The following is a 24,642-nucleotide window of genomic DNA, read 5'->3' as shown; positions in this document are numbered from 1 at the left end:
TGAGTAATGCCTCCTCCTCCCTCCTCAGGCTTCCCAGGTGGCACAGTGGTAAAGAGTCTGCCTGCCAATGCAGGAGACCTAGGAGACACGAGTTCAATCCCTAGGTCAGGAAGATCTCCTGGAGTAGGAAATTGCAACCCACTCCAGTATTCTTGCCTGGAAATTTCCTCTGTAGCCTACCACAGGAGCCTGGTGGGCTACAGTCCATGGGGTCACAAAGAGTCGGACACGACTGAGTGATTGAACACCCTCCTTCTCCCCCAGTCACCTGCTCACCCTTATCCGAGACCACTTCTCAGATTCTTCCTCCTGCCTCCTCAGTGTCTGGCCCCAGGCTGGACACTAGGACAGACGAGAATCAGATGCAGACCCCCACCTGAAGGAAGCCCCAGACTGGTGGGAGAGGCATGCCAGACCTCGACCATTCTAACCCAGACTGGCCAGCGCTCCAGAGGAGAACCAGGTGTCCTCCTGGACACAGGGTGGGCTTCATCCCTGCCGACGGCCCTCAGGGGTGGGATGGGTATGCACACAGGCTCAAATCCCAGCCCCTCAACTTACCAGCAGTGTGACCTGAGTCAGGGCAGTTCCTTCGCCTCTCTATGTCTCATCTTCCTCCTGGAAAAATGAGGAAGGCGTCAGTATCTCCTCGTGGGTAAGAGCATTCAGCCAGCTGACACCAGCCCACACCAGCCTCGGTCCTGCTCCCAGGGGCAGGGGTGACCACGATTTGGATTGTTCTGACCCACTGCACAAAGAGGGCACCGAGGGCTGCAGGAGCACGGTGACTGCCCAAGCCCACCCAGCTCCTGGTGACCCAGCTGGCTCTGAGCCTGGGCCCCCAACTGCAAGCTGCCTGAGGACAGGGGCCTGCCTGTCTTCCTATTGTTGAACCCCGTATACCCAGCCCAGGCCTTGCAGAGGGACACGAAGAGAAAGGAAATCGAGCAGGGTCATCAAGGATCTCCCCATGGAGGAAAGGATGGGGAGGTCATTCCAGACAGAGGGGACAGCACGGCCAAGGCAGGGAGCTGGGAAGGAAATCACTGTGTTCAGAAAGCTGGTGCGAAGTCACTTCAGTCCCCGTGGACTGCAGCCCGCCAGGCTCCTCTGTCCATGGGATTCTCTAGGCAAGAAAAATGGAGTGTGTTGCCATGCCCTCCTCCAAGGGATCTTCCCAAAGTTCAGAAAGCTAGAGGCACCCAGTGTTCCTGGGTAGGAATGAGAGGCGGGCGACAGAGTCTGGGGCAGTGGTGTGCTGGTAAAGCTTAAGAACAGGCTCTCTTTCACAATTGGGATGAAAGGAGAGAGACCCTGAGTGGTGCTAAGTCACTTCAGTTGTGTCCAACTCTTTGCGACCCCATGGTCTGTAGCCCACCAGGCTCTGGGACAGCCTGTTGATGGGATTCTCCAGGCAAGAATACTGGAGTGGGTTGCCATTTCCTTCTCCAGGGCATCTTTCTGACCCAGGGATCGAACCCGGGTCTCTCATGTCTCCTGCATTGGCAGACAGGTTCTTTACCACTGGCGCCACCCAGGAGGCCCTCTGAGTGGTTGCATTTGCCAATTTACATGGTATAAATTCTCCCACCATGGTTGATTTCAAGCTACCAGTGTGACATCAACAAGCTCCCAAAACTGAAAATGTAACAGTCAGTGATTGTGCGCCAGTCTGAGCAGAGGAGCCTGGGGGAGGGCGGGGCTGCCCCCTGGACCATGCGGGCAGCTCATGCCTGGCACTGATGCCTCTGTGCGTCTCCGTGGGGCAACAGACCAACAGTTCATGGGCAGAGGCAGGTCCGACAAGGTGGTTCCATGTCCAAGTCTAGTGACATCTCCATCTGTGCTCCCCTCCTCATCTCCATTAAGGGCAGAAGTAGGATGATGGCTATCAGAGGGAAGCCAGAGCCCTGTTCAGGACCCCTCTCCACCCGCTGTCCCCCAGCCCAGCTGGGAAGCCATGGGGCCCAGCACAGGGTGGGGTGGCAGGGTCACCTTGGGGAGAGTTATTGGGGCCTGGGTGGAAGCAGGGAGATATTATGCACTGAAGGCCACAGCCAAGGACACTAATCTGAACAGACAAGGAATCAATGGGAATTTCTATTTAGGGAGGAAATCAATAGGAATTTCAAGGTAGGAAAAAGGGGAATTACCTTTAATTGGAGTTCTCGTCCAATTGGGTCTCTGGTGAGGCCAGGGCTCACCAGGCCTCTGAGGGACAGCCAGACCAGACCCCCACCCTGCCATGGCCCCGCCTGGTGTACCTCCCACCAGTAACAGACTCCTCCTGTGGCCTCTGGTTAGGAGGCTGGGTTGAGTAAGCAGAGGCCTCTGGAATCAGGCAGTGAGACCACCGTTTCCTCCTCTGTTGGGTGGGGACAGTGGGGCAATTACCTCATCAGTGGGGGGCAAATTTTAGGTGTGTGAGGTACAGACAGGTTAAGCAATTTACCCAAGATCACACAGCTTGGAAACAGGAGCTGGGATTTGAACCCCAGCCAACCCAGCACCAGAAGCTAGGCTCCAACCACTGCACTCTGTTGCTTCATAGGACGCGATCAGTCTTACTAGATGAGTCCTAGATAGTCCGAGTCCCATCAGGTGGTGGGGGGTGACTGACTGGGGTCTGGAAGCCTGCCCGGGAGAGGGCAGGGTAGGTGCAAGCCACGTGGGAGGGCCCTGAGACAGGCTGTCCCCACACTGCCTCCCCAAAGGTGAGCACATACAGACATCCCCTGGGGCTACATCCCCATAAGCAAAGGGACACTCTTGGGAGGAGGTCTGGGACCACCCAGGTCCTCAGTAGACCCCACCAGAGGGCAGATCTGGCTGCTGGACGGTGCCTGGAAAAGAAGCTGCAGTGGAATCAGGGAGTCCACCCCTCATGCAAAGCTGGAGGCCATCTTGGGGGGGAGCCTGGGCTGGGGTCAGAGCAAGGGAATTCCCCTGAGCCAAGGGCCTACTATGTGCCAGGCCCTTTTCTAGGGGCTTTTCTGGGTCTCACTAGGTCCTCCCACACACCCTGTGGGAAAGTAGGGACTGTCTGTCACATCATAAGCAGAGCTGAGGGAGCAAGAGAGAGGAGGGCCAGCCCCGTCCCACCCAAAGGGAGCGCTTCAGTAGTGTCTGATTCTTTGCAATCCTATGGACTGTAGCCTGCCAGACTCCTCTGTCCATGGGATTCTCAGGCCAGCCCCCTCAAAGTGGGATCTCTTCCACGTTCTTAAGGCAATGCATTGGTCTGAGGACTGCTCAGACTTTGATTTAAGGGAAAAAAAAAAAAAAAGACTTGAAGTTAGTGGGCGAAGGAGCAATTGACAAGGTGGGAGAGAGGAGGGAGGAGTCTGGGGGGATGGCCCCTTGGTGTGTTCACTGCTTTCACCCCCCATGGAGACCCTCACTGGCCCTGCTGTTTAGAAAACAAAAGCTGGGGGGAAGAGGGGAGGGGCAGAAGAAAAGAACAGAGAGTGCTCAAAAACCGAGTCAGATTCAGAGCCGAATCTGGCCCCCATGGAGACCTGGAGTGCTGGGCAGGGAAGCTGAGGTTGAGTTGTAATGGCTGAGCCAGGCAGGAGCAGATACCTAATGCTTGGGAAGTCCCCCAACCCCCACTTCCCTTCTATTCCAGCCCAAACCTGCAGGGGGCGCCAAGGACACAGGGCACTGGATGGGGTGGACTTCTACATCCGCCCCTTACTCAGTCAAGGGGCTTGGCCCCTCTGGCCTCAGGTTCCTTGTCTGCACAGAGTGTCATAAAGATTGGAAAAAACACAGATTGTAAGGGGCTGTCCCTGAGGAAGTGCCAAGGGACATTTGCTGACAGAGGTCCCTGGACAGATGGACAGAGAGATGAGCATGGCTGAGTGGAAGGACCATGTCCTGTCCTGACCAGCCAGCCTGGCAGAAGGTCCCCAGAGAGACTCTGGCACTCCACCCAGGCGGCGGGGTGCGTAGTCTGAGCGTAGGCCCTGCCACCGTCTGCCCTCCTCCACCCCTCACATTCCTCTCCATTCTTGAAGACAAGCAGCACAGCCTCTGCTCACCCCCCAGCTCAGGCGCACTGCACCCCAGTTCATTTTGGGGAGCAGAGGCCCAAACGCAAACGAACCTCGGCTGAGGGACCAAGCGGGGAGTACCCTGAGGACCTAAGCTATCAACACTTTACTGGGGCCCTGGCTCTGGGCACCAGGCTCACTCATTCTTCTCCTCAAATCTCAGGACAATCCACAGATGTGGATTCTAATCGCTGCATCACGGAAGAGGAAACAGGCCCAGGACAAGAACTGGCTTGTCCAAGACCCCACGGGCCCTGGGTCTGTCTGATTCTGCACCCATGACGCCCCAGCTGGGCAGGGAGGGCTTGGGGTCTGTGTCCAGTGCTCCTGCACCCCAGAATGTGGGGCGTGGGCCTCTTTGTCCCCCTCTTCCGTACCCTCACCCTAACCTGCCGGGTCTCAGGGCAGAGCTGAGGCCTGTCCCTGCCCCGTGTCGGGTCAGCTGGGCTCAGCTGGAGTTGCAGGTTATTGGAGGCTACCACGGCCCTGTTCATCTCATTAAGTCCAGGAGCGGGGTCAGCAGCTTTTACAGGCCCCATAAAACATCACTCACGGCCACTTCCACACACAGCTCACCCTGGCACCCTGTCCCTCCCCAGGCCAGGGAGGACGAGATTCTTCTCAGAGCAGCTAATCTCCCAGACTCATAAACTCACCAGAAATACCATGGGGGTCTGTGCCCCGAAAGATAATTACAGGGTGACACCTCTGGCCTGGAGGTTGGTGCAGAGGGAGTACAGTCCACTCGACAGAGGCTTCAGGCTTGTCTGTCCTCCCTGGCAGGCTCTGTTCTAATGAGCACTTTGAACCGATTATCTCATTAAGGCCTCAAAACAGTCCTCTCGGGCAGGGGTCCCCAACCTCCGGGATCTAATGCCTGATGATCTGAGATGGAACTGATGTAATAATAATAGAAATGAAGTGCACAATAACTGTAATGTGCTTGAAGCATCTTGAAATCACCCTTCTACACCCCTACCTGTGGAAAAACTCTGCCACAAAATTGGTCCCTGGGGTCAAAAATCTTGGGGACTGCTGCTATAGGGGAGATGGTATTATTAGCCCCATTTTACAGATGTGGAAACTGAGGCTGAGAGTGGTTGGTGAGGCATACTTGGCCAAGGTGGGGGAGGCAGGGCTGGAATTTGAACCCAGAGTCAAGTTCCCAAGGGGCTTGTTCTGACTGTGGCACCCCTTTTTCCTCCAGCCTGAGTGAGGAACCCCCAAATGCCCCAGCACCCCTGCTTGTGTGCATAAATGAGGTCACAGTAGCCACAATATATGATTCTTGCTGGTTCCCCACCTCACCTGCATGTTGCAGTATTTCACCAACCCCCAGAGACACTCAAGTCTGTCTGGGCGTCCCCAGAGGGTGTCTCGGGTGGGCTCGGAAGCCTGTCCACTCAGGCCCCTCTCACTGGCCCCTGTATGGGTGTCCCCAGTGGCTATCGCCACCCAAGCAGGTCAAATTCTCTCCCTTCACATGTCTCTGATGCTCTGTTTCAGAGCTACCCCCTGGGGCTCTGAAGGGGCCACCCCATCCCTCACCCCAACCTCTTAGTCCAGGACCTCACCTCTGAGTACGGGAAATGTCCTGTCCCTTCGGCTGGGGCCGTGGTCCAGCCCTGGGTCTGTGGCCTGGCCGTTCTGGTCTGGGCTGACCAGCGGGATGAAGCTCCACGAGCCTGACTTGCCTCATCTGTAAATTGGAGTCAGTTGTGAAGAACAGGTGCAAGAAAGTTGCACGAACCCAAGTCTCGCGGTGCACAGGGCCTTGTGGCTCCTGCTCTCCAGGCCTCCCTGATCGCCCCTTCCCTGCACTAACTGCCTCCCTCCTTGCCAGCCCCTCCCACCCAGAACTCCTCCCCAAAAGGGGGTCCCCAGCCCCGCTCACCCCTCAGACCCTGCTCCATGAGTGGCACCCTGGGCCTTTTCTTAAGCCCCACAGCTGCCACTGCCCTGCCAGATATCTCCTACACCACCTACCTGCCCACCACTCAGTATACTCATCCCCCACTTCACCTCTCCCCAGCCTGGGCTTGGGGGAGGTGAGGGAGAAGAGGAGGCCACTGCCTGGGACCTTAAGTTCTTAAAAACCAGGGTACCCCTGAGGTGGGGCTTCCCAGGTGGGCCTAGTGATAAAGAACCTGCCTGCCGATGCAGAAGACGTAAGAGATGTAGGTTCGATCCCTGGGTCAGGAAGATCCCTGGAGGAGGGCATGGCAACCCACTCCAGTATTCTTGCCTGGAGAATCCCATGGACAGAGGAGTCTGGCAGACGACAGCCCATAAGGTCACACAGAGTCAGACACGAGCGAGATAACTTAGTATGCAGGTACCCCAGGGGTAGAGGGTGGGAGGAGAGAGGTGACCCCCCGCGTTTCTTCAGTGTGGAAAACTTGCTGGGCAGCAGTAGTTGGCTGTTTGCCATATTGGAGCACGGGGGTGAAGGACAGGAACCACAGTGTTTCAGGAACTCAATTACGGTGGTGTGGCACGCACACCTGTCCTCTGGCCACACGTGTTCACGCGCAGAGTCCTTGTGGTCCAGGTTTGCCCCACATTTTACTTCCTAATCTGCAACCTCAGGCACACCCGTTACCAGGGAAAACCTGACCCAGAACATCCTGAAAGTTCAGACTTTGCCCCTGTACCTCTGCCACGTGTGTGCTGACTTTCGTGTACACAGTCGAACAGTGACATACAAGACCACAAACAGGTGGTCATGGGGAGGCACAGGTCAAAACACACATCCTCTTGTAGTCATGGACAGACACATACACACACATGCAGGCACACACACACAATTCAGAGGCCTGCACACCTGTGAACTGCCGTGTACACACAATCCGTGTACACACAATCCATGCACACACAGTGAACCCGGGCACACATGCACTTGCAAAGGAATATACACATCCATTCAGGAATTCACTCACATGCAGATTCAGAGGGCTGCTGGAAGCAGCACGCATGCGTGTGCAGTCCTTGTGTGGGGGTGCTGCTCATAGGGAGGAGCAGCCTGCCCCTCCCAGGTGAGTTATCCAGATGCTGCTATTCACCCTCATCCCCATGCCCTGGGGAGTCCTTCAGTTCAGGGCAGGGCCTTTGTGAGCCCATGGCAGTCCCTCAGGTTGTGTCTGGCAGATAAGTGGGGCACAAAGGAAGCGGCACCCCGCATCATGGCAACAGAGATTGCCCACGCCCAGCACTGTGCCTCCCCAGGGCTAGAATGAGCCCCAGCCCACCCCAGCAGCCATCCTTGTGCCCTTTCAGTGAGGACCCAGCAGATGGCCACCGCAGATGGCAGTGGGGTGATTTCCCAAACAGAAAGGGAGGAAGAGGGGTGATGGGGAAAAGTGGCAGGAAAGGGGGAACAGGCGAGGGACCGCCAGGGAGGGGCTGGTTCCATCTTTAGGAATAGGGCATCTCTGCCATTCCTAAGAAGTCCCTAAGGAACTGTGTAATATACTCATTCCTTGTCTCTGTTGTTCACTGTCTGTCACCCTTTCTGTTTAGAACCTAGATCAAGGTAGCACATAGTAGGTGCTTAATCAATGTCTGTTGAATGAATGAATGCATGAATGTCCAGCTCTGAGCACTGTCCCCCACCCCTATCCAGCTACCACTTCTGGCTGGTAGTTAGTCTCCTCCCCAAACCTGGCAGAAAGATCTATCTCATGCCCTGACCACCGCCCACTGATGGTCTCATGGGGCTGCCCTCTGGAGGAGGAGACAGGCTCTGGCTTGAAGAGAGCAGCCCCCCAACCAGGCAGTCCTTCCCCAGGGTCCTCCCAGGGCACACACTGTCCTGGGCAGTGGATCCTCTCTCAGGGTGCAGTTATCGCCCAGGAACTGCCAGCTCCCAAATCCTGACCTCTTGCCACCTGCCACATGACCTTCAGCCATCCTTCAGGTCCTAATTCCCTTTCCCTTAAACCTGCTCCCTCACCCAGCAACCCTCACTGCCCTAACACCAGGAACAAGATAAGAATGTCTTTCCCCCTACTTTATTTAGCACTGTACTGGAAGTTCTAGCCAGAGCAGTCAGGCAAGAAAAAGGAATAAAAAGCGTCCATGTTGGAAAGAAAGAAAACTGTCTCATATGTAGATGAGAATGAGAAAATTCTTGCATATATAAAAATGTCAAGAAATCCACACACAAAAAAAACTATTAGGGTTAATAAAAAGTTAAGCAAGGTTGCAAGATATAAGATCAATATACAAATATCAACTGTAGTTCTATATATTAGCAATGAACAAATAAAAAATGAAGTTAAGAAAATCCCATTTACAACAGAATCAAAAAGAGTTAAATACTAAGGAGTAAATTTAACAAAGGAAATGCAATACTCTGAAAACTATAAAATGTTTAAAGAAAGTAGATAAGATCTAGATAAAAGAAGAGATAGCCTATATTCATGGATGGGAAGGCAATATTTCAAAAATGGCAATATCTCCCAAATGATGTGCATGTTAAATGCAATCTTTAGCAAACTCCCAGCTTCATTCTTGCATAATGGACAAGTTGATCCTGAAATTTGTATGGAAATGCAAGGGAACAAGAAGAGTCAAAACAAATTTGAAAGAGAGCAAAGTTGAAGGACTCACACTATCTGATTTCAACACTTACTACAAAGTAATAGGAATCAACACTGTATGGTACTAGTGTGAGTTCTGACACACAATCGGTGGAATAGAACTGAGAGTCCAGAAACAAACCCTCAATCCTAGAGGAGATCAGTCCTGAATATTCACTGGAAGGACTGATGCTGAAGCTGAGGCTCCAATACTTTGGCCACCTGATGCAAAGAACTGACTCATTGGAAAAGACCCTGATGCTGGGAAAGACTGAAGCAGGAGGAGAAGGGGACGACAGAGGATGAGATGGTTGGATGGCATCACTGACTTTATGGATGTGAGTTTGAGCAAGCTCCTGGAGTTGGTGATGGACAGGGAAGGCTGGCGTGCTGCAGTCTGTGGGGTCGAAAAGAGTTGGATATGACTGAGCAACTGAACTGAGTTGAAACAAACTCTCATATTTAAGGTTAACTGGCATTTGACAATAGTACCAACACAATTCAATGGAAGAAGAATATTCTTTTCAAAAATAAATGGTGCTGAGAAAATGGAGATCCACATGTAAAAGAATGAAGGTAGACCCTTATCTCACATCATATGCAAAAATTAATTCAAAATAGATCAAACACCATAAAAGTTAAAATTAAAACTCCTAAAATAAAAAGTGAAAGTCTCTCAGTTGTGTCCAGCTCTTTACAACCCCGTGGACTATAGCCCACCAGGCCCCTCTGTCCAGGGGGATTCTCCAGGCCCAAATACTGGAGTGGGTTGCCATGCCCTCCTCCAGGGGATCTTCCCAACCCAGGGATCGCACCCAGGCCTCCCACATTGAAGGTAGATTCTTTACCATCTGAACCACCAGGGAAGCCCCCTTAGAATGCTTAGAAGAAAAGCATTCATGCAAATCTTGGATCAGGCAATGGTTTGTTAGATACAACGTCGAAAGCACAGTAACCAAATGAAAAATAAATAAGGAGGACATCATATTTTGATGATAGCTTTTGAGAGGTGATTTCTGAGGAGTTTCTGTTCTAGGTACCATGGTCAACAGAATGTCACTAGCAACTTCCTGGAGCAGTGTGGTTAATGTCGATAGCTTTTCTCTCCATTAGTCAGAGCGATACAGTACCTGGAACATACTGTGGGAAAAGAGTCTGCTTGCTTCCTGGAATTACGGTGCTGGTTACACAGCCCTGGTGGTGGCTGTAGTGACAAGGAAGCTAGAACTAAAAATCAAATAAATAAGTAAATAAATAAATTTGGACTTCAAAATACACTGTGAAGAAAGGGAAAATCAGGAGTTCCCTGGTGGTCCAGTGGCTAAAACTCCATGCTCCCGATGCAGGGGGCCCAGGTTCAATCCCTGGTCAGGGTAGTAGATCCCACCTGCTGCAACTAAAGATCCCTCACCTGGCAACCAAGATCGAAGATCCCTGCACCGCCACTAAGACCCAACACAGCCAAATAAATATATGTCTGAAAAGAAAGGGAAGGGCAACCACAAAATGGGAAAAACATTTGCAAGCCATATATCGGATAAGGGTCTGGTATCCAGAAAGATAGAGGGCAGTAGGAGAAGGGGGCGAAAGAAGTTGGATGATACCACCAACCCAATGGACATGAGTTTGAGTGAACTCCAGGGGATAGTGAAGGACAGGGAAGCCTGGTGTGCTCCAGTCCATGGGGTCGCAAAGAGTCAGACACAACTGAGTAAGTGAACAGCAACAACAATCCAGAGTATATAAAGAACTCTTACAACTCAACCACACAAAGACAACCCACCTTTAAATTGGACCAAAAAAATATCTGAGTAGCCAGTATACAAATGGCCAATAAGCCTGCGAAAAAAAATGCTCAGCCTTACTAGCCATTGCTGCTGCTGCTGCTGCTGCTGCTAAGTCGCTTCAGTCGTGTCCGACTCTGTGCGACCCCATAGACAGCAGCCCACCAGGCTCCTCCGCCCATGGGATTTTCCAGGCAAGAGTACTGGAGTAGGGTGCCATTGCCTTCTCCGTACTAGCCATTAGGGAAATGCAAATCAATGCCACAATAAAACGCAAGGTCACTCCCACATAGTGTACCATCAAAAAGACAGATAGCAAGTGTTGGCAAAGATTTGGAAAAACTGGAGCCCTCATACTCCGCTGATGGGGATGCAAAATGGTGCAGCCACTTTGGGAAACAGAATGGCAGTTCTTCAAAAGGTTAAACACAGGATGACCATGTAACTCAGCAATTATACTCCTAAGTAGATACCCAGTAGAAATGAAAACATATGTCCACACAAAAATTTGTATATGAGTGTTCATAGCAGTGTTATTCATGATAACCAGAAAGTGGAAAGATCCAAATGTCCATCAAACTGACGAATGAATAAACAGAAGATGATATATCCAATGATGGAGTATTACTCAACAGTAAAGAGGAATGAAGTTCTGATACATGTGACAACACGGGTGAACCTTGAAAACATTAAATAGAGTGAAAGAACGCAGTTTCCGATGGCCACATGTTAGATGACTCCGTTTACATGAAGTGTCCACAATGGACAATCCACGGAGATGGAAAGTAAGTTCACGGTTGTCAGCGGCTGAGAGGGATGGGGAGGGCTAATAGGCACAGAGTTTGTTTTTGAGGTGATGAAACTGATCATGGTAATGGTTGTACAAGCCTTTGAATACACTCAAAACCACTGACTTTTATACTTCAAGTGGGAGGATTGTTTGGTTGCTGTTGTTCAGTGGCTAAGTCATGTGACTCCATGAACTGTAGCACACCAGGCTCCTCTGTCCTTCAGTATCTCCCAGAGTTTGCTGAAATTCATGTCCGTTGATTCGGTGCTGCTGTCTAACCATCTCATCTTCTGTTGCCCTCTTCTCCTTTTGCTTCAGTCTTTCCCAGCATCAGGGTCTTTTCCAATAAGTCGGCTCTTTTCATCAGGGTTGCAAAACTATTAGAGCTTCAGCTTCAGCATCAATCCTTCCAATGAATATTCAGGGTTGATTTCCTTTAGGATTGATGGTATGATCTCCTTACTGTCCAAGGGACTCTCAAGTCTTCTCCAGCACTACAATTCAAAAGTGCTCAGCCTTCTTTATGATCCAACTCTCACATCCATACATGATTACTGGAAAAACCATAGCTTTGACTATGCAGACCTTTGTTGGCGAAGTGATGGCTCTGCTTTTTAATATGCTGTCTAGATTTGTCATAGTTTTTCTTCCAAAGAGCAAGCAATGTCATGGGTGCACTCACTATCAGCAGTGATTTTGGAGCCCAAGAAAATAGTCTGTCACTGTTTCCATTTTTCCCCATCTATTTGCCATGAAGTGATGGGACTGGATGTCATGATCTTAGTTTTCTGAATGTTGAGTTTTAAGCCAGTTTTTTTCACTCTCATCTTTCATCTTCATCAAGAGGCGCTTAGTTCCTCTTCACTTTCTACCTTTAGAATGGTACCATATGCATATCTGAGGTTATTGATATTTCTCCCAGCAGTCTTGATTCTGGCTTGTGATTCATCCAACCTGGCATTTCACATGATGTACTCTGCGTAGAAGTTAAATAGCAAGGTGACAATATACAGCCTTGACGTACTCCTTTCCAAATTTTGAACCAGTCCATTGTTCCATGTCCGGTTCTGTTTCTTCTTGAGTCACGTACAGGTTTCTCAGGAGACAGGTAAGGTGATCTGGTATTCCCATCTCTTTATGAATTTTCCACAGTTTGTTGTGATCCACATAGTCAAAGGCTTTAGTGTAGTCAATGAAGCAGTAGAAGATTATTTTCTGGAATCCCCTTGCTTTCTCCTTGATCTAATAGGTGTTGGCAATTTGATCTCTGGTTCCTCTGCCTTTTCTAAATCCAGTTTGTACATCTGCAAGTTCTCTGTTCACATACTGCTGAAACCTAGCTTGAAGGATTTTAAGCATAACCTTACTAGCATGTGAAATGGGCACGATTGTATGGTAGTTTGAACATTCTTTGGCATTGTGCTTCTTGGGATTGGAATGAAAACTGACGTTTTCCAGTCCTGTGGCCACTGCCAAGTTTTCCAAATTTGCTGACATATTGAGTGCAATACTCTAACAACATCGTCTTTTAGTATCTGATACAGCACAGCTAGAATTCCATCACTTACACTAGGTTTGTTTGTAGTCATCCTAAGACCCTCTTGACTTCACACTCCAGGATATCTGGCTCTAGGTGAGTGACCCCACCATCATGGTTATCTGGGTCATTAAGATCTTTTTTGTACTGTTCTGTGTATTCTTGCCACCTCTTCTTAATCTCTGCTGCTTCTGTTAGGTCCTTACCGATTCTATCCTTTACTGTATCTATGCTTGCATGAAATGTTCCTTAAATAGCAAATTTTCTTGAAGAGATCTCTACTCTTCCACATTCTATTGTTTTCCTCTATATCCAAAAAGCTCTTATAAAACAAAAAATAGGGCACCACCAGGTGAAAGAGCTGGCAAGTTTTCAGGCTGAGGGATGTCAGGTCAGTGGAATGCATGACAACAATTTCCCACATGTGTCGTGGCTGACATGCCAAGTATCAGAGCATCCTGCTCCTAGAGGCTCAACGGGACTCCAGGACACCATCCCACTGATGGCTCTTAATGTCCATCACTGTCTGCTTCTGACTTTGGCAGTTCTCTGGTTCCTGACATTATTCCATAATCTGGTTACTGACTTCAGTCTTTAGCTAATTTCTGATCTCAGCCACTTGCTGGTTTCTGACTTAACTTTCTCCCTGGCTCCTGACCTCAGCTCAGCACCCAGTGTCTGAACTTACCTTATCAAGGAAATAAATGCACAATTCGTTCTACCATGGTCTGCACCCACGACTGTGGCAGGCATCACTAATGGATCACCACATTCTTTCCCAATGAGCCTACATGTGGCCTTGGAGCTCTTCTTAATATTATGCCCAATCACAATCATTTGGAGCTGGAAAATGAAATGAAACCAAATTGCTGACTCCTTCCTAGTCAGCAGTCAAGCCCTGACACAGTCGAGCTCAGACACTCAGACGTCTGACCTGTGTCTGGTTAGGGAGCCTGCTCTGGACAAAGTGGAACGCTAGGACTTTGCTTGAAAACATGCTGAGTGACAAGCCACACAGAAACACATCCTGGGAGCAGTCCTAGGCACCTCAATCCTGGCTGAACCACAGGTTTGACTTCAAAAGGGATTTGACTCTGTATGAGCCATGGCTCGGTGGCTTCCACTGGCCCCCAAACCACTGGACCTCCGCACTAGACAAGGCAGTCTAAGCATCCCTGGCCCAGGCCTCGGGTGCTCTTTGACATCTGCCCACCTCACAAGCCTGCTGCCCCAGGTGTTCTCATCACCCTCCATGGAAATGCCCTCCTGAGTGTGTCTGGGATTCACACCCCTGCTTTGGTGGGAGAATCCATGACCACCTGATGCTAACTGCTTGTCCACACTCCTTTCACACCCATCGGTCATTCATTCATTCAGCAGACTGTCACTAAACAGCTGTGTCTGGGCCAGCTGTGTTCCAGGCACTTGGAGTACGGAGTGAACCAGACAGAGGGGACCCTGTCTTTGGGGAAACTGTGCCATCCCTGAACCCCTTCCTTGTGCCTGCTGAACCCCTTAACTCCCTGCTTAAAACCCTCAGTCAGACACAGAAAGACAAATACCCTGTGAACTCACTTACATGTGGAAACTAACATAGCCAAACTCATGGAACAGAGAGTGCCCTGTGGCCATCCCCTCCCACTGTACCCAGCCCCTGGCAACCACCATCCTACTGTCTGTTCCATGAGTTTGAACCCCCTACCCAGGCTTCTCCCAGCCTGTATCTCACTGTGAGTCCCCATTTCCACCTCACCTGCTGCCTCCAGCCCAGCGCACATCCCTGACTCGGACCTTCTTCCCTCTGACCCACCCCTCAGTCCCTAGGGCTCAGTCACTCCACCTTCTCATCCCATACCCTGACCTCTCTCTGCTGTATCCCCAAACCCTTCACCATGGTCTCCTGAGTCACCCTCATAGTGAGCTGGGGCTTTAATTCAACCCCAGACTAAGCACCCTGGCACCTGGAACAAATCATGACATCTCCCTGAGCCTCAGTTTTCACCTCTGTGAAATGGGGATCATCAGGTTGCATGAGAAGAAAATTCAATGTGAATGAGCTTAAGCTAAAGGGGGATTTTATCGGAAGGATGCTGGAATCAAGGACATCGTAGCATGGAAGGATGGGTAGAATGTTCAGGCCACAGGAGGGGAGGGATGGAGCCAGGCCTGGGGGCTGCTGGACTGGAAATGAGGAAGGTGGCAGGATTCTTTTTCTCTCTCTCAGAACAGGGATTTCACTTCCTTCATTTGCTGGAGTCTGGCTTTTGTCCAGAGTGAAAAACATGACCAACAGTAGCCTTTTAGTTCTACATTTAGAGCTTTACCTTTTGACTCCATTAAAATTAAAGAGCTCCTGGCAATCAAAGCACCTTTAAGAGAGTAAAAAAGCAGAATATATAAAGAACACCGAGAAAGAAATAAGAAAAAAGCAGACACCCTATTTTTTTTTTTAATGGCCAAAAGCCTCGAACAGGCACTTCACAGAAGAGGCCATCCAAGGGGCAAGAAAGCCTAGAAGAGCTGTTAATGTCATCGGCATCATTAGTCATCAGGAGAATTCAAAGTGGTACACGATGCCCCTGCCCAGATGGCTAAATATAAAGGAACTGGCAACAGAAAGTGTCAGAACGTGGAGACACTTGAACTCTCCGAGGTTGGTAAGAGGAGCAGAGAGCAGCAGGACCGCTTTGGGAGATAGTGCGGCCGCATTTTCTAAAGCTTGAGAAAGACAAGTGTACAGAACCAAGGAATCTCCTGGCGTACACTCAAGAGAGTGAGTATTCATCCCTCCAGAAAACAAGGATGAGAATGACCATGGTTGCACCAACCCAGAGACAACATGAATGTCTATCAACAAGAGAATGAATTAGCAAATGGTAGCGAGTCCACACGACGGATCCTACACAGCGAGGTAAAGGGACAAACTGCGAAACTACGGCAACATAACGCCAACCTGGATGATTTTCTAAACATAATGTGGAACAAAAGAAGCCAGACATCAAACAGGTGCTATTAGATTTTTGCACAAAACCCAGAAAGAGCAAAACTAGCCAATGGTCTTAGTTTCGGGGGAGGCATTGACTGGAAAGAAGAGTTGAGGGAGCCTTCCAGGGAGCTTGTTCTTGGGCGATGGTAACATGGGTGCAAAGCGTACGTGAAATTGCATTCAGCTATCCTCTTCAGATGTGTGCCCCAACCTGAACGGAAGTTAAATTAGATAGGAAAGAAAAGCAACTTTTATCCTTCAGCCATCAAAGGCGCCTGACTCTCTCACGCCCCAGTTTAAAAATCCCTAGAAATGGTGTCACTGGCCCAACCCAGTGCTGCTCGGGGTCAAGACTATGGAACAACACGGCAGTGCCATTGGATAGAGTTGGGGGAGGAGGAGCTGTAAAGATGGAGCTGATGTTTCCAGAACAAGGAGGGAATGGGGAGAAAGATCAAAGTACAGTCATCTATTCCTTCGTTTCTCCGAGCCTTCCTTTCCTCACCTGTAAAGTGGAAACCACAGAGCTTCCTGCCAAGAAGGGTTGAGAAGTAACTGGCCCCAACCACCTCTGCTTGACCCAGGGTCCCCTTCCCTCTGTCCCTCTTCCCCACCCAGCCCTGCTCCCTGGCCACCCCTGCCCCTCTGTTCCCCCCACCCTCAGCTCCCCTTCTCTGCCCCCTGTGATCCCCAAAGTGAGGCCCCATCACCATATAATTTCAAATTACTTGTAGCTTTAGTTAATTAAATGTAAAATCATCGGAATAAAATTATACCTTCATTAGAAATTAACTCCCATTTCAGGCCGGGGATAATGACCGGGCTCTCTCTCCCCCCTTCTTCCAAACCACACACAAAATGGTCAGTTAAACTGAATGGGAAAAAAGTTTAACGACTGCACGGCAATCAAGCTTATTATTATTTAAGCACAAGCTATTACCATGTGCAATGAGGTATCGGCCAATAAATTATCTTTGAAAGAGTCAGTCCTTGTCTGAGCCCAGACAGGCTGAGGGCTTCTGCCAGGCAGGCTGTGCAGGCCTCTTCCCTCTCCAGGTGAGCGGCCCAGGCCCAGGGTGGTGGGTGGGGCTGGATAATGGACCCTCCTGGTCCCGTCCCTCTTGCGGACCCGGAACTGGCTCTCAGGACCCTCCGCGCAGTCTCAGGGCCTTGGGCAGGCTCTCAGGGTCACTCACTGTGAAGGGAGCCTGGGGCCTCCACCTGACTCTTCAGCCCACGGTCAGGAGCGGATGCTCTCACGCAGGACAGAGATTGGGGGCCTGACCCTGAGAACCAGGAGGAGGGCAGAGAATGGAGAAGTGGGGTATACAGGACAGGGACGGGGCTGGGATGAAGCAGAGAGAGACGGTTGGGGGGGTGGAGAAGAATGTTCGAGCGACATGAGGAAGAGGTTGATATGGAGACGAGGACATCAGGGAACCGTCAGAGAGCCAGGGAGTGACACTTGGAGCAAACACGGTGGAAACACAGGAACGGAGACCAGAGGATCCAAGAAGGCCCACGAGAGACACAGATTCAGGCAGGGGTGCGTGTTCACAGAGGCTGCTGTGTGCTGGGCACTTGAAGGCTCAGGTCATTCTTTCTCCCAGAGTGACCGCTCTCCCGATTTGTCAGGCACTGGGGGTTTTGTGGGGCTTCTCAGGTGGCTCAGTTCAGTTCAGTCACTCAGTCATGTCCGCCTCTTTGTGACCCCATGAACTGCAGCACGCCAGGCCTCCCTGTCCATCACTGACTCTCAGAGTTTACTCAAACTCATGTCCATTGAGTCAGTGATGCCATCCAAGCATCTCATCCTCTGTCGTCCCCTTCTCCTCCTGCCTTCAATCTTTCCCAGCATCAGGGTCTTTTCCAATGAGTCAGTTCTTCACATCAGGTGGCCAAAGTATTGGCGTTTCAGCTTCAACATCAGTCCTTCCAATTTGCCTGCCAAGGAGATGCAGGAGACGCAGGTTCAATCCCTGGGTCGGGAAGATCCCCTGGAGTAGGAAATGGCAACCCACTCCCGTATTCTTGCCTGGAAAATCCCTGTAGTCCTGGTAATCATGGGCTACTGTCCACGGGGTCACAGAAGAGTCAGACACGACTGAGTGACTGAGCACTCATGCACAGTGGAGTTTGCAGGATGGGGGACTTTGGGTGCTGACTTCAGCAAAATCTCGGGAGAACCAGGACAAGTTGGTCAGCCTGCTCTTAGTCCTCAAAGCAACTGGTTCTATAATCCCCACTTCACAGGTGAGGAGACTGAGGCTCAGCGGGTGATGTCATTTGCCCAAGATCATGGAGACAGATGGGCTACCCAGGTGGCACTAGTGGTAAAGAACCTGCCTGCCAATGCAGGAAACAAGGCAGGGGTTCAATCCCTGGGCCGGGAAGATGCCCTGGAGGAGGGCATGGCAACTCACTCCAGTATTCTTGCCTGGAGAACCCCATGGGCAGAGGAGCCTGGTGGGCTGCAGTCCACAGCATCACAAAGACTCAGACATGGCTAAAGCGACTTAGCACGCAAGCATGAAGACAGATGAGAGAAGAAAAGACACAAAAGTTTGAAGACAAAGTGTCCACCATCTCCGAGTCTGTCTGAACACCTGCCTTCCCTGTCTCCTCCCTGCCCTTGACACCTTACTTCTCCTCTCCCTGCCCTTCTCCTAAGTTCGGAGGACCTGTTTCTGTCTCCCATCTCTGTCCTCTGCCCAAGTATCCCCTTTATCAGGAACTGGATGGAAGGGTGGACTGGAGGGTCAGGTGAGACCCCACACCCAGATGTCAGTGGCTGGTGGATGGGATACAAGTGCCCCCCTCTCAGGGTCCTCAGACACCCCTCCCAGACTGCAGGCAGCAGCCAGAATCCTCCTCCCAGGGGCTTTAGGGGCTTACTGACTTGGGTTGAAGCCCAAGTTCTAGCTTCAAGTCACCAGATGACCTTGGAAGTTTCCTTAACTTCACCTATAAAATGCGGTGATATGGTCCCCATGTCACAGGGTTGCAGGGTTTGATGAGACTGGGTGAGTAAGTGCCTGTTGCAGAGCCTGGCATGGAGCAGTTGTCCCAGGGAAGATAACTCCCCACCAGAGAGGACAGCGGCCCCTCTCCTGGGCAGTCTCCTCTTCCATTACCCACAGCAAGCTTCTTGGTCCCAGACAGAACAACAGGGTGAGCTGGCATGGAACTCAAGCTAGGGCAAGGAAACAAAGGACCATAGAGCGGGGATCACAGGAGGCTGACTCTGGGACCTCTTCATCCCCATAAAACCAAGACCCTCATTTTGTATCTTTCAAGAAACCCAAAATGCACACCCTCGTCACTGATGCTCAATAATAAAGTTTCATGGAGTGAAAACATAAATAAATGTGTACATGAACTAACCAGAAGGTCCCACCCTCGGGGAAACCCGACCTGCCATTAACTTCTAGTCCAAGTTGGCCTGCAGATGGACTCCCTTGAAAGTCACCTCCATCTCTCTCCCAGGTCAGGCTGAGATTTAGAGATCGGGGCCGCGTGTGTGCCTCCATCTGCTATCTGCACGTGAGTGATGGGAGACACGTTCCCGGGACATGTTTACGGTCACCCCGCGCCCCCGGCCCGCACTCCCCACCACACCATCCCCTGATAATTCACGGCCCGGCTCCGGTTGGCAAATGACTGATACGGCCTTCACAGCGGGACCTGCTGGTCACTTGTCTCAAGGAGACTGGGAAGGAAACTCAGGCACAATATAAATGGGGCCCGTGGCAGCCTCAAACACCTTGGAAAATTCCCCAGCCTGGACACCGTGCCGATTTTAAGTAATAAAACCACAGAGAGATTGCACGGCCGCCTGACAGCCTGCGACGGATGGCCGCCCGCGTGAACTTTTTACCTTCGGGATGGGGACAGAGAGAAGAGGGAGGGAAAAGAGAGCCGCCCGGCCAGCCTGCTGCTTCCTGGCTCACAAGCTGTTGCCCAAAGCACAGGCAGGAGCTGCACTGGACGTGCCTCCAGCTCAGGTGCCCGGGGGGTGGGGAGGGGGTGGACTCCATCCTCACTAGGGGCCTCAGACTTTGTTTCCCCATCTGGCAAATGGGAACACTTGTGGCCAGTGTATCACTTTTCCAAAGTCCAGAAACAGCCCAAAAATAAACCGTCCCACTGATAGAAACATAATCCTCACTCTCATTCATTCATTTATTCTTTGACTCCACAAGAATTTGTCCCCATACCAGTTTAGCAGTGGGTATGGAGACAAGGAGATGACAGTGTGGGGAGATATGAGGTGACCTCCAGGAAACAACTGATGACCCTCAGAGTACCACTCATCAGCCTTGTGACCTTGGGCTTGTCACTCCAGCCCCCAGAGCCTCAGTTGTCTCATCTGTAAAATGGGGATGCTAACGGCACCTCCTTCAAAGGGTAGGGAAATCCCATGTGTCATCCTCAACCCAGTGTGTGACTCATAGTAGGTACACACCAGGCCTGGTCTTCTGTCCCCAGGTCCTTCTGCCTGCAGCTGGAGAGTCCTTGTGCAAATCTGGGAGGCCACCCTGAAGACCCAGAGCTCCTGAGTTGGGTGTGAAGCCATGAGCCTATCTGGACTGGAAGGTACACGGATCCTGTCTCTATCTCTTGGGGCCAAGGGCACATCTCGGATCCAATCAGCCTAGGGTGGGAGTGGAGGGCAGGGGGAACATGGGATAAAGCTAACTGACAATGGTTCACCCCAGAGACTGCTAGAAGGTCCTGGAGAAGAGGAGGCACGCCACTCATGCTGGGTGGCCACCCCACAGATGGAGCCCTCTTTGATGTGCCTCCTAGCCCCTCCCTGGACGGAGACGAGAGCAGACAGGAGAGAGGAGTGGCCAGTCCCTTCCCTCCCCCAACTTCTTGCACTTGAGGAGCTTGGGTTTTTCCTCCCAAGTCTAAGGGAATCTTTCCTCCAGCCCAGGTGCCTGCGAGGAGGGGAAATGCTTTTCCAGCCCAGAGCTCAGCCACTGCACTGGCCTGTCCTTGTGCCCACGGAGCCCAGGCAAAGGGCTCACTGACTGAGAGGGTGGGACTTGCCCAAGTGGTCTCTAGGACCACCACCCGAGGGCCCAGGGCCCCAGGCTCTGAACCTGGCTCAGCAGGTGCCCACAACCCCGTAACCGAATGTCACCAGGGAAGACAAGTTCGAGGGCTACCAGCTGCAAGGAGTCACACATCAGAAGGGCTCAGCTGGAGGCCACAGCTGGGGCTGGCCTCAAGATGCAGCAGAATCGCAGGGTGGTGGGCGGTGGGGGTGGGGGTGACCAGCAAGCCCTGGGAGTGACAACAGGAGGACTCCCTCCCTCCCCAGGAAGAACCTTAAGAGTGGCCATCCACCCACGGACAAGTTACATCAGTGGGCAGAACCCTACACAAGGCTATGTGAACCCCGTCTCCCCAGGCCAACCCTGAGCCGGGCACTGCCAGGGCGGGTGGTAGGGTGAAGGGGTTACAGTTGAGAAGATCCCACGGCCAAACCCAGTGGTGGGGGAGAGGACAAGCCTTGAACACTAAATGGGCTTAGAGTTTGAAACAACACAGGACCTCGTCTTGGGTACCAGCATGAGCCAGGCTGAACACCCAAGAGTGGAAAGTAACGGAGTTGGACTGAGATGTCATTTATGGACCTGCCAACCAGCAGGCAGAGGGAGGCGGTTTAGAGAGAGCCGAGCGGTGGCCGTTATTGGAAAAATAAAACCATTTCATGTTTATACCCCTAATGAGTAGAGATGCTTCTAAACTGGTTACACTTGATTTTTTTTTTCTTTATGCTTTTCTGTATTTTCTAATTTTCCTGCAATGAACATGTATTACTTGGGTAATAGAGAAATAATAAAAGCTTAAAAAGAGTCAGGTGGTGAGAGTTCATGGGTCCTTGAGGACCATACAGCCACGGGTTTCTGGGCACAGGTTCTGCTGGCCCAGGGTCCCAGGGTCCCAGGAAGCCCCAGGGGAGGGGTCGGGGAGCTGAGGGCAAAACAGACATCCTACAGCTGCCAAGGCCTCCAGGAGAGGCTGAGAAGGAGGAAACTCAGGCAGCTCTTGCTTCTGTATCCATCAGCTCCGACGTGCTCGGAGCAGGGAGGGGAGGTGGGGGGAAGGTTGGTGAGAGCCCTGGGCGCAGCCACCAGTGGAGGGCTGAGCTAAGAGGGAGCCCCTGTGGTCAGTTCGGGGTCACAGCACCGGGAAGCTCTGAATCAGGAGCTTGTTTCAAATCCTGACTGCACCCTCACCAGCCGGGGAAGCCAGGTGTCCCCTCACAGAACAGAGCAAGTATTAGACAAGGGCGGGGGAGCATCTGACTCCGAGCAGTGATCTGCGCCTTTCCCAGAGTCCACTCTTGGTCTGGTAGGAACTGGAGTGAATGGGGGACCACCAGGAACCCTCAGCAGGCGGGCCCCACCATGTGTCTGGAGTCACAGCCATCTGGGTCCTGATGAACCGCCCCTGTTCAGGGTGAGCAGAGCTCGGACACTGAACTGCATAATGAGAAAGGGGTCGCTGGGGTCTCAGGCACCTGCTGAGCTCTGAATCCCAGCTCCCAGCACTGTGTGACCCTGGGGAAGCCATTTTTCCTCTCTGGCCCTCATTTTCCTCATCTATAAAGTGGGGGTAATAAGGATGGTACCTGTGGCAGATTGCACTGTTGGTTCCAAGTCTGCAGTGTCTCCCACTAAGAGGCAAGACAGTGTTCACCTGTGACTTTGAGCTTGGCACTGTGACTGGCTTTGGCAACAGAAGGAGGAAGGAGGAACGGAAGCCACTCTGGGGGCCAAGACTTCAAGAGGCCTCAGGCATTTCCAGTTGCTCTCTGCGACACCGCCATCCACAAGAAGAATAAGCCCAGGCTGGGACCTGAAAGATGGAGCATGTGGAGCAGAGCTAATCGCCCCAGCCCAGCCCAGACAAGACCAGAGAACTCCTAAGTAACCCTCTGACTTGTGAGAATAAATGATCATTGTTTTCAAGCAACTGCATTCTGGGCTCATTTGTTACGCAGCAACTTTGTGGTAATTACTGAATGATACATTTCCACAAAGGGTCAATGTAAGGATTCAGTGAAACAATGCCTGGTGCATAGTAAATGCTCATTAAATACTCAGCTGCTCATATTAATATTGTTATCATTGTCATTATTACCATCTATTGTAAGGGCCAGAGGTCAGGAGATGGAAGCTCACAGAATCCCCATATTCATCACATCTGCCCAAACATGCTCCAAGCGACAAGTGCCCCCATCCAGGCAGCTGCTTTTATTGCACTTTAGAAACCTATTCCAATTAGAGGGTGCAATTGTGGCTCCTGCTACCCTAGACAGGGGTGAGACGAGCAGGGTGCAGGCTCCCCAGGCAGGGGCTTAAGCATTCTGTAATAACCATATTTCTTATGAGGCTTTAGTTTCACTTCCTTCAGATTAAGTCTTGGCAATAAAGCAATCAATTCCCACTCCCTGGGAAGCAGGGCTGAATTCTACCTGGCACAAGTGAAGCTCTTGGTGCCCCTCGACTGGAGCCTCCCTCTCCCAGCCTGGAGATGGCAGCTTGGGGGCACTGTCTGGTGGTCAACTGACCCCTTGGGGAGTTTTCACTCCAGTTGCCACTCCGTCTCCAAGCCTCTAGGCCAGTTTCAGAAGCATCCAGCCAGGTGCACTGGGCACCTAGAGGGGCATGACGTCATAGAGGGGGGAGCTCACCTCCATACTCCCTGCTTCCTGCGGCTGCCCTCCCCTCCCCATCATTAGGGCACCCAGCCGGGAGGGCCCTACAGGACTTAAAGAAACTGAAGAACCAAGATGCCACAGTCCCGGCTTTGGCATCAAACTCTGATGCAGGGAATCAGCAGGGTAGATGGGAAAGATGTGTGACAGAAGGAGAAACCTTTCCTCCTCACCCTGCAGCACCCATCCCAACTCCCCACACCCATCTCCAGGGACAGACCAGAGAGGCTGGTCACTTTCACCCTCTGCTTCCCCAGCTCAGTTTCCTCTGAGAAGATGCCCAAGCAAAGAAAAGAAAAGAGGGTGACTGATGACCCCTGAAAGATGGGTTTGGGGGTCCCAAAGCAGAGAAGCCCTGCTCCTCCCAGGTCCCACCCAGGATGCCCATTTCCAGCAGCCTCTTATGAGAATAGGGGGCCAAAGGAGGTCACAACAGCATCAGGGCAGAGTGGGGGCCCGAGGAGGAGCTTGGAGTCAGTGCTGGCCTGGGGTAGGGTGAGGCAAGAGAGGAACTTGCCTCGGATGCAAAATTTAAGTGGCACCAAAAACTCAGTGATCAACAGAGACAGTTTTGGTGCTTTTTTTTTTTTTTTTCATTTCTTGGCTGAGCCATGTGGCATCAAACCCTCACCCTCCTGCAGTGGAAGTGTGACATCTTAGCCACTGCAACACCAGGGAAGTCCCAGAAATAGTATTTTTAAAAATCAAAATGACTACAGGAAAACCACAATGAACAAAATATCAACTCTGAAATAGACTGGCTGTTATGTTTAAGAACTTGCATTATTGGGCACTGGGAAGGGTTGCTTGATTCCAATCAACCTGGGGCCCTGCAGGGCAGGTATATCAGGGTTGGTAATGGTGTGCAAACAGACTGGGCTTTATGGGGTTTACATACAGTTATGGTCTTTGTGGAGTTTTTATGAATCTTTTCCACTTGGTTTAGAATATGGGTCGGGGAGGGGGTCCTGTGGGCTCCCCTGGTAGCTCAATGGTAAGGACTCTGCCTGCAATGCAGGAGACTTGGGTTCAGTTCCTGGTTCGGGAAGATGCCATGGAGAAGGGGATCAACTCAATCCAGTGTTCTTGCCTGGAAAATTCCACGGACAGAGGAGTCTGGTGGGCTACAGTCCTTGGGGGTCACAAAAGAGTCAGACTAAACAGCAATGTTGATA

General features: G+C 51.4%; 1 long non-coding RNA gene across 1 annotated transcript; it reads right to left on the bottom strand.

The window, feature by feature from the left end:
• Positions 1–550: 550 nt before the first annotated feature.
• Positions 551–23,347, bottom strand: LOC139185686 (uncharacterized). The gene is made up of 4 exons (XR_011569171.1): positions 23,225–23,347; positions 22,379–22,605; positions 5,630–5,754; positions 551–618 (listed from the first exon to the last, which is right to left on the bottom strand). It is a non-coding gene; the product is annotated as an uncharacterized lncRNA (long non-coding RNA).
• Positions 23,348–24,642: the final 1,295 nt, after the last annotated feature.

Source organism: Bos indicus, chromosome 11, assembly GCF_029378745.1.
Source record: "Bos indicus isolate NIAB-ARS_2022 breed Sahiwal x Tharparkar chromosome 11, NIAB-ARS_B.indTharparkar_mat_pri_1.0, whole genome shotgun sequence".
NCBI classification, from domain to species: domain Eukaryota; kingdom Metazoa; phylum Chordata; class Mammalia; order Artiodactyla; family Bovidae; genus Bos; species Bos indicus.
Note: the sequence above shows the minus strand (reverse complement) of the source record. Positions and strands in the feature narration are given on the sequence as shown.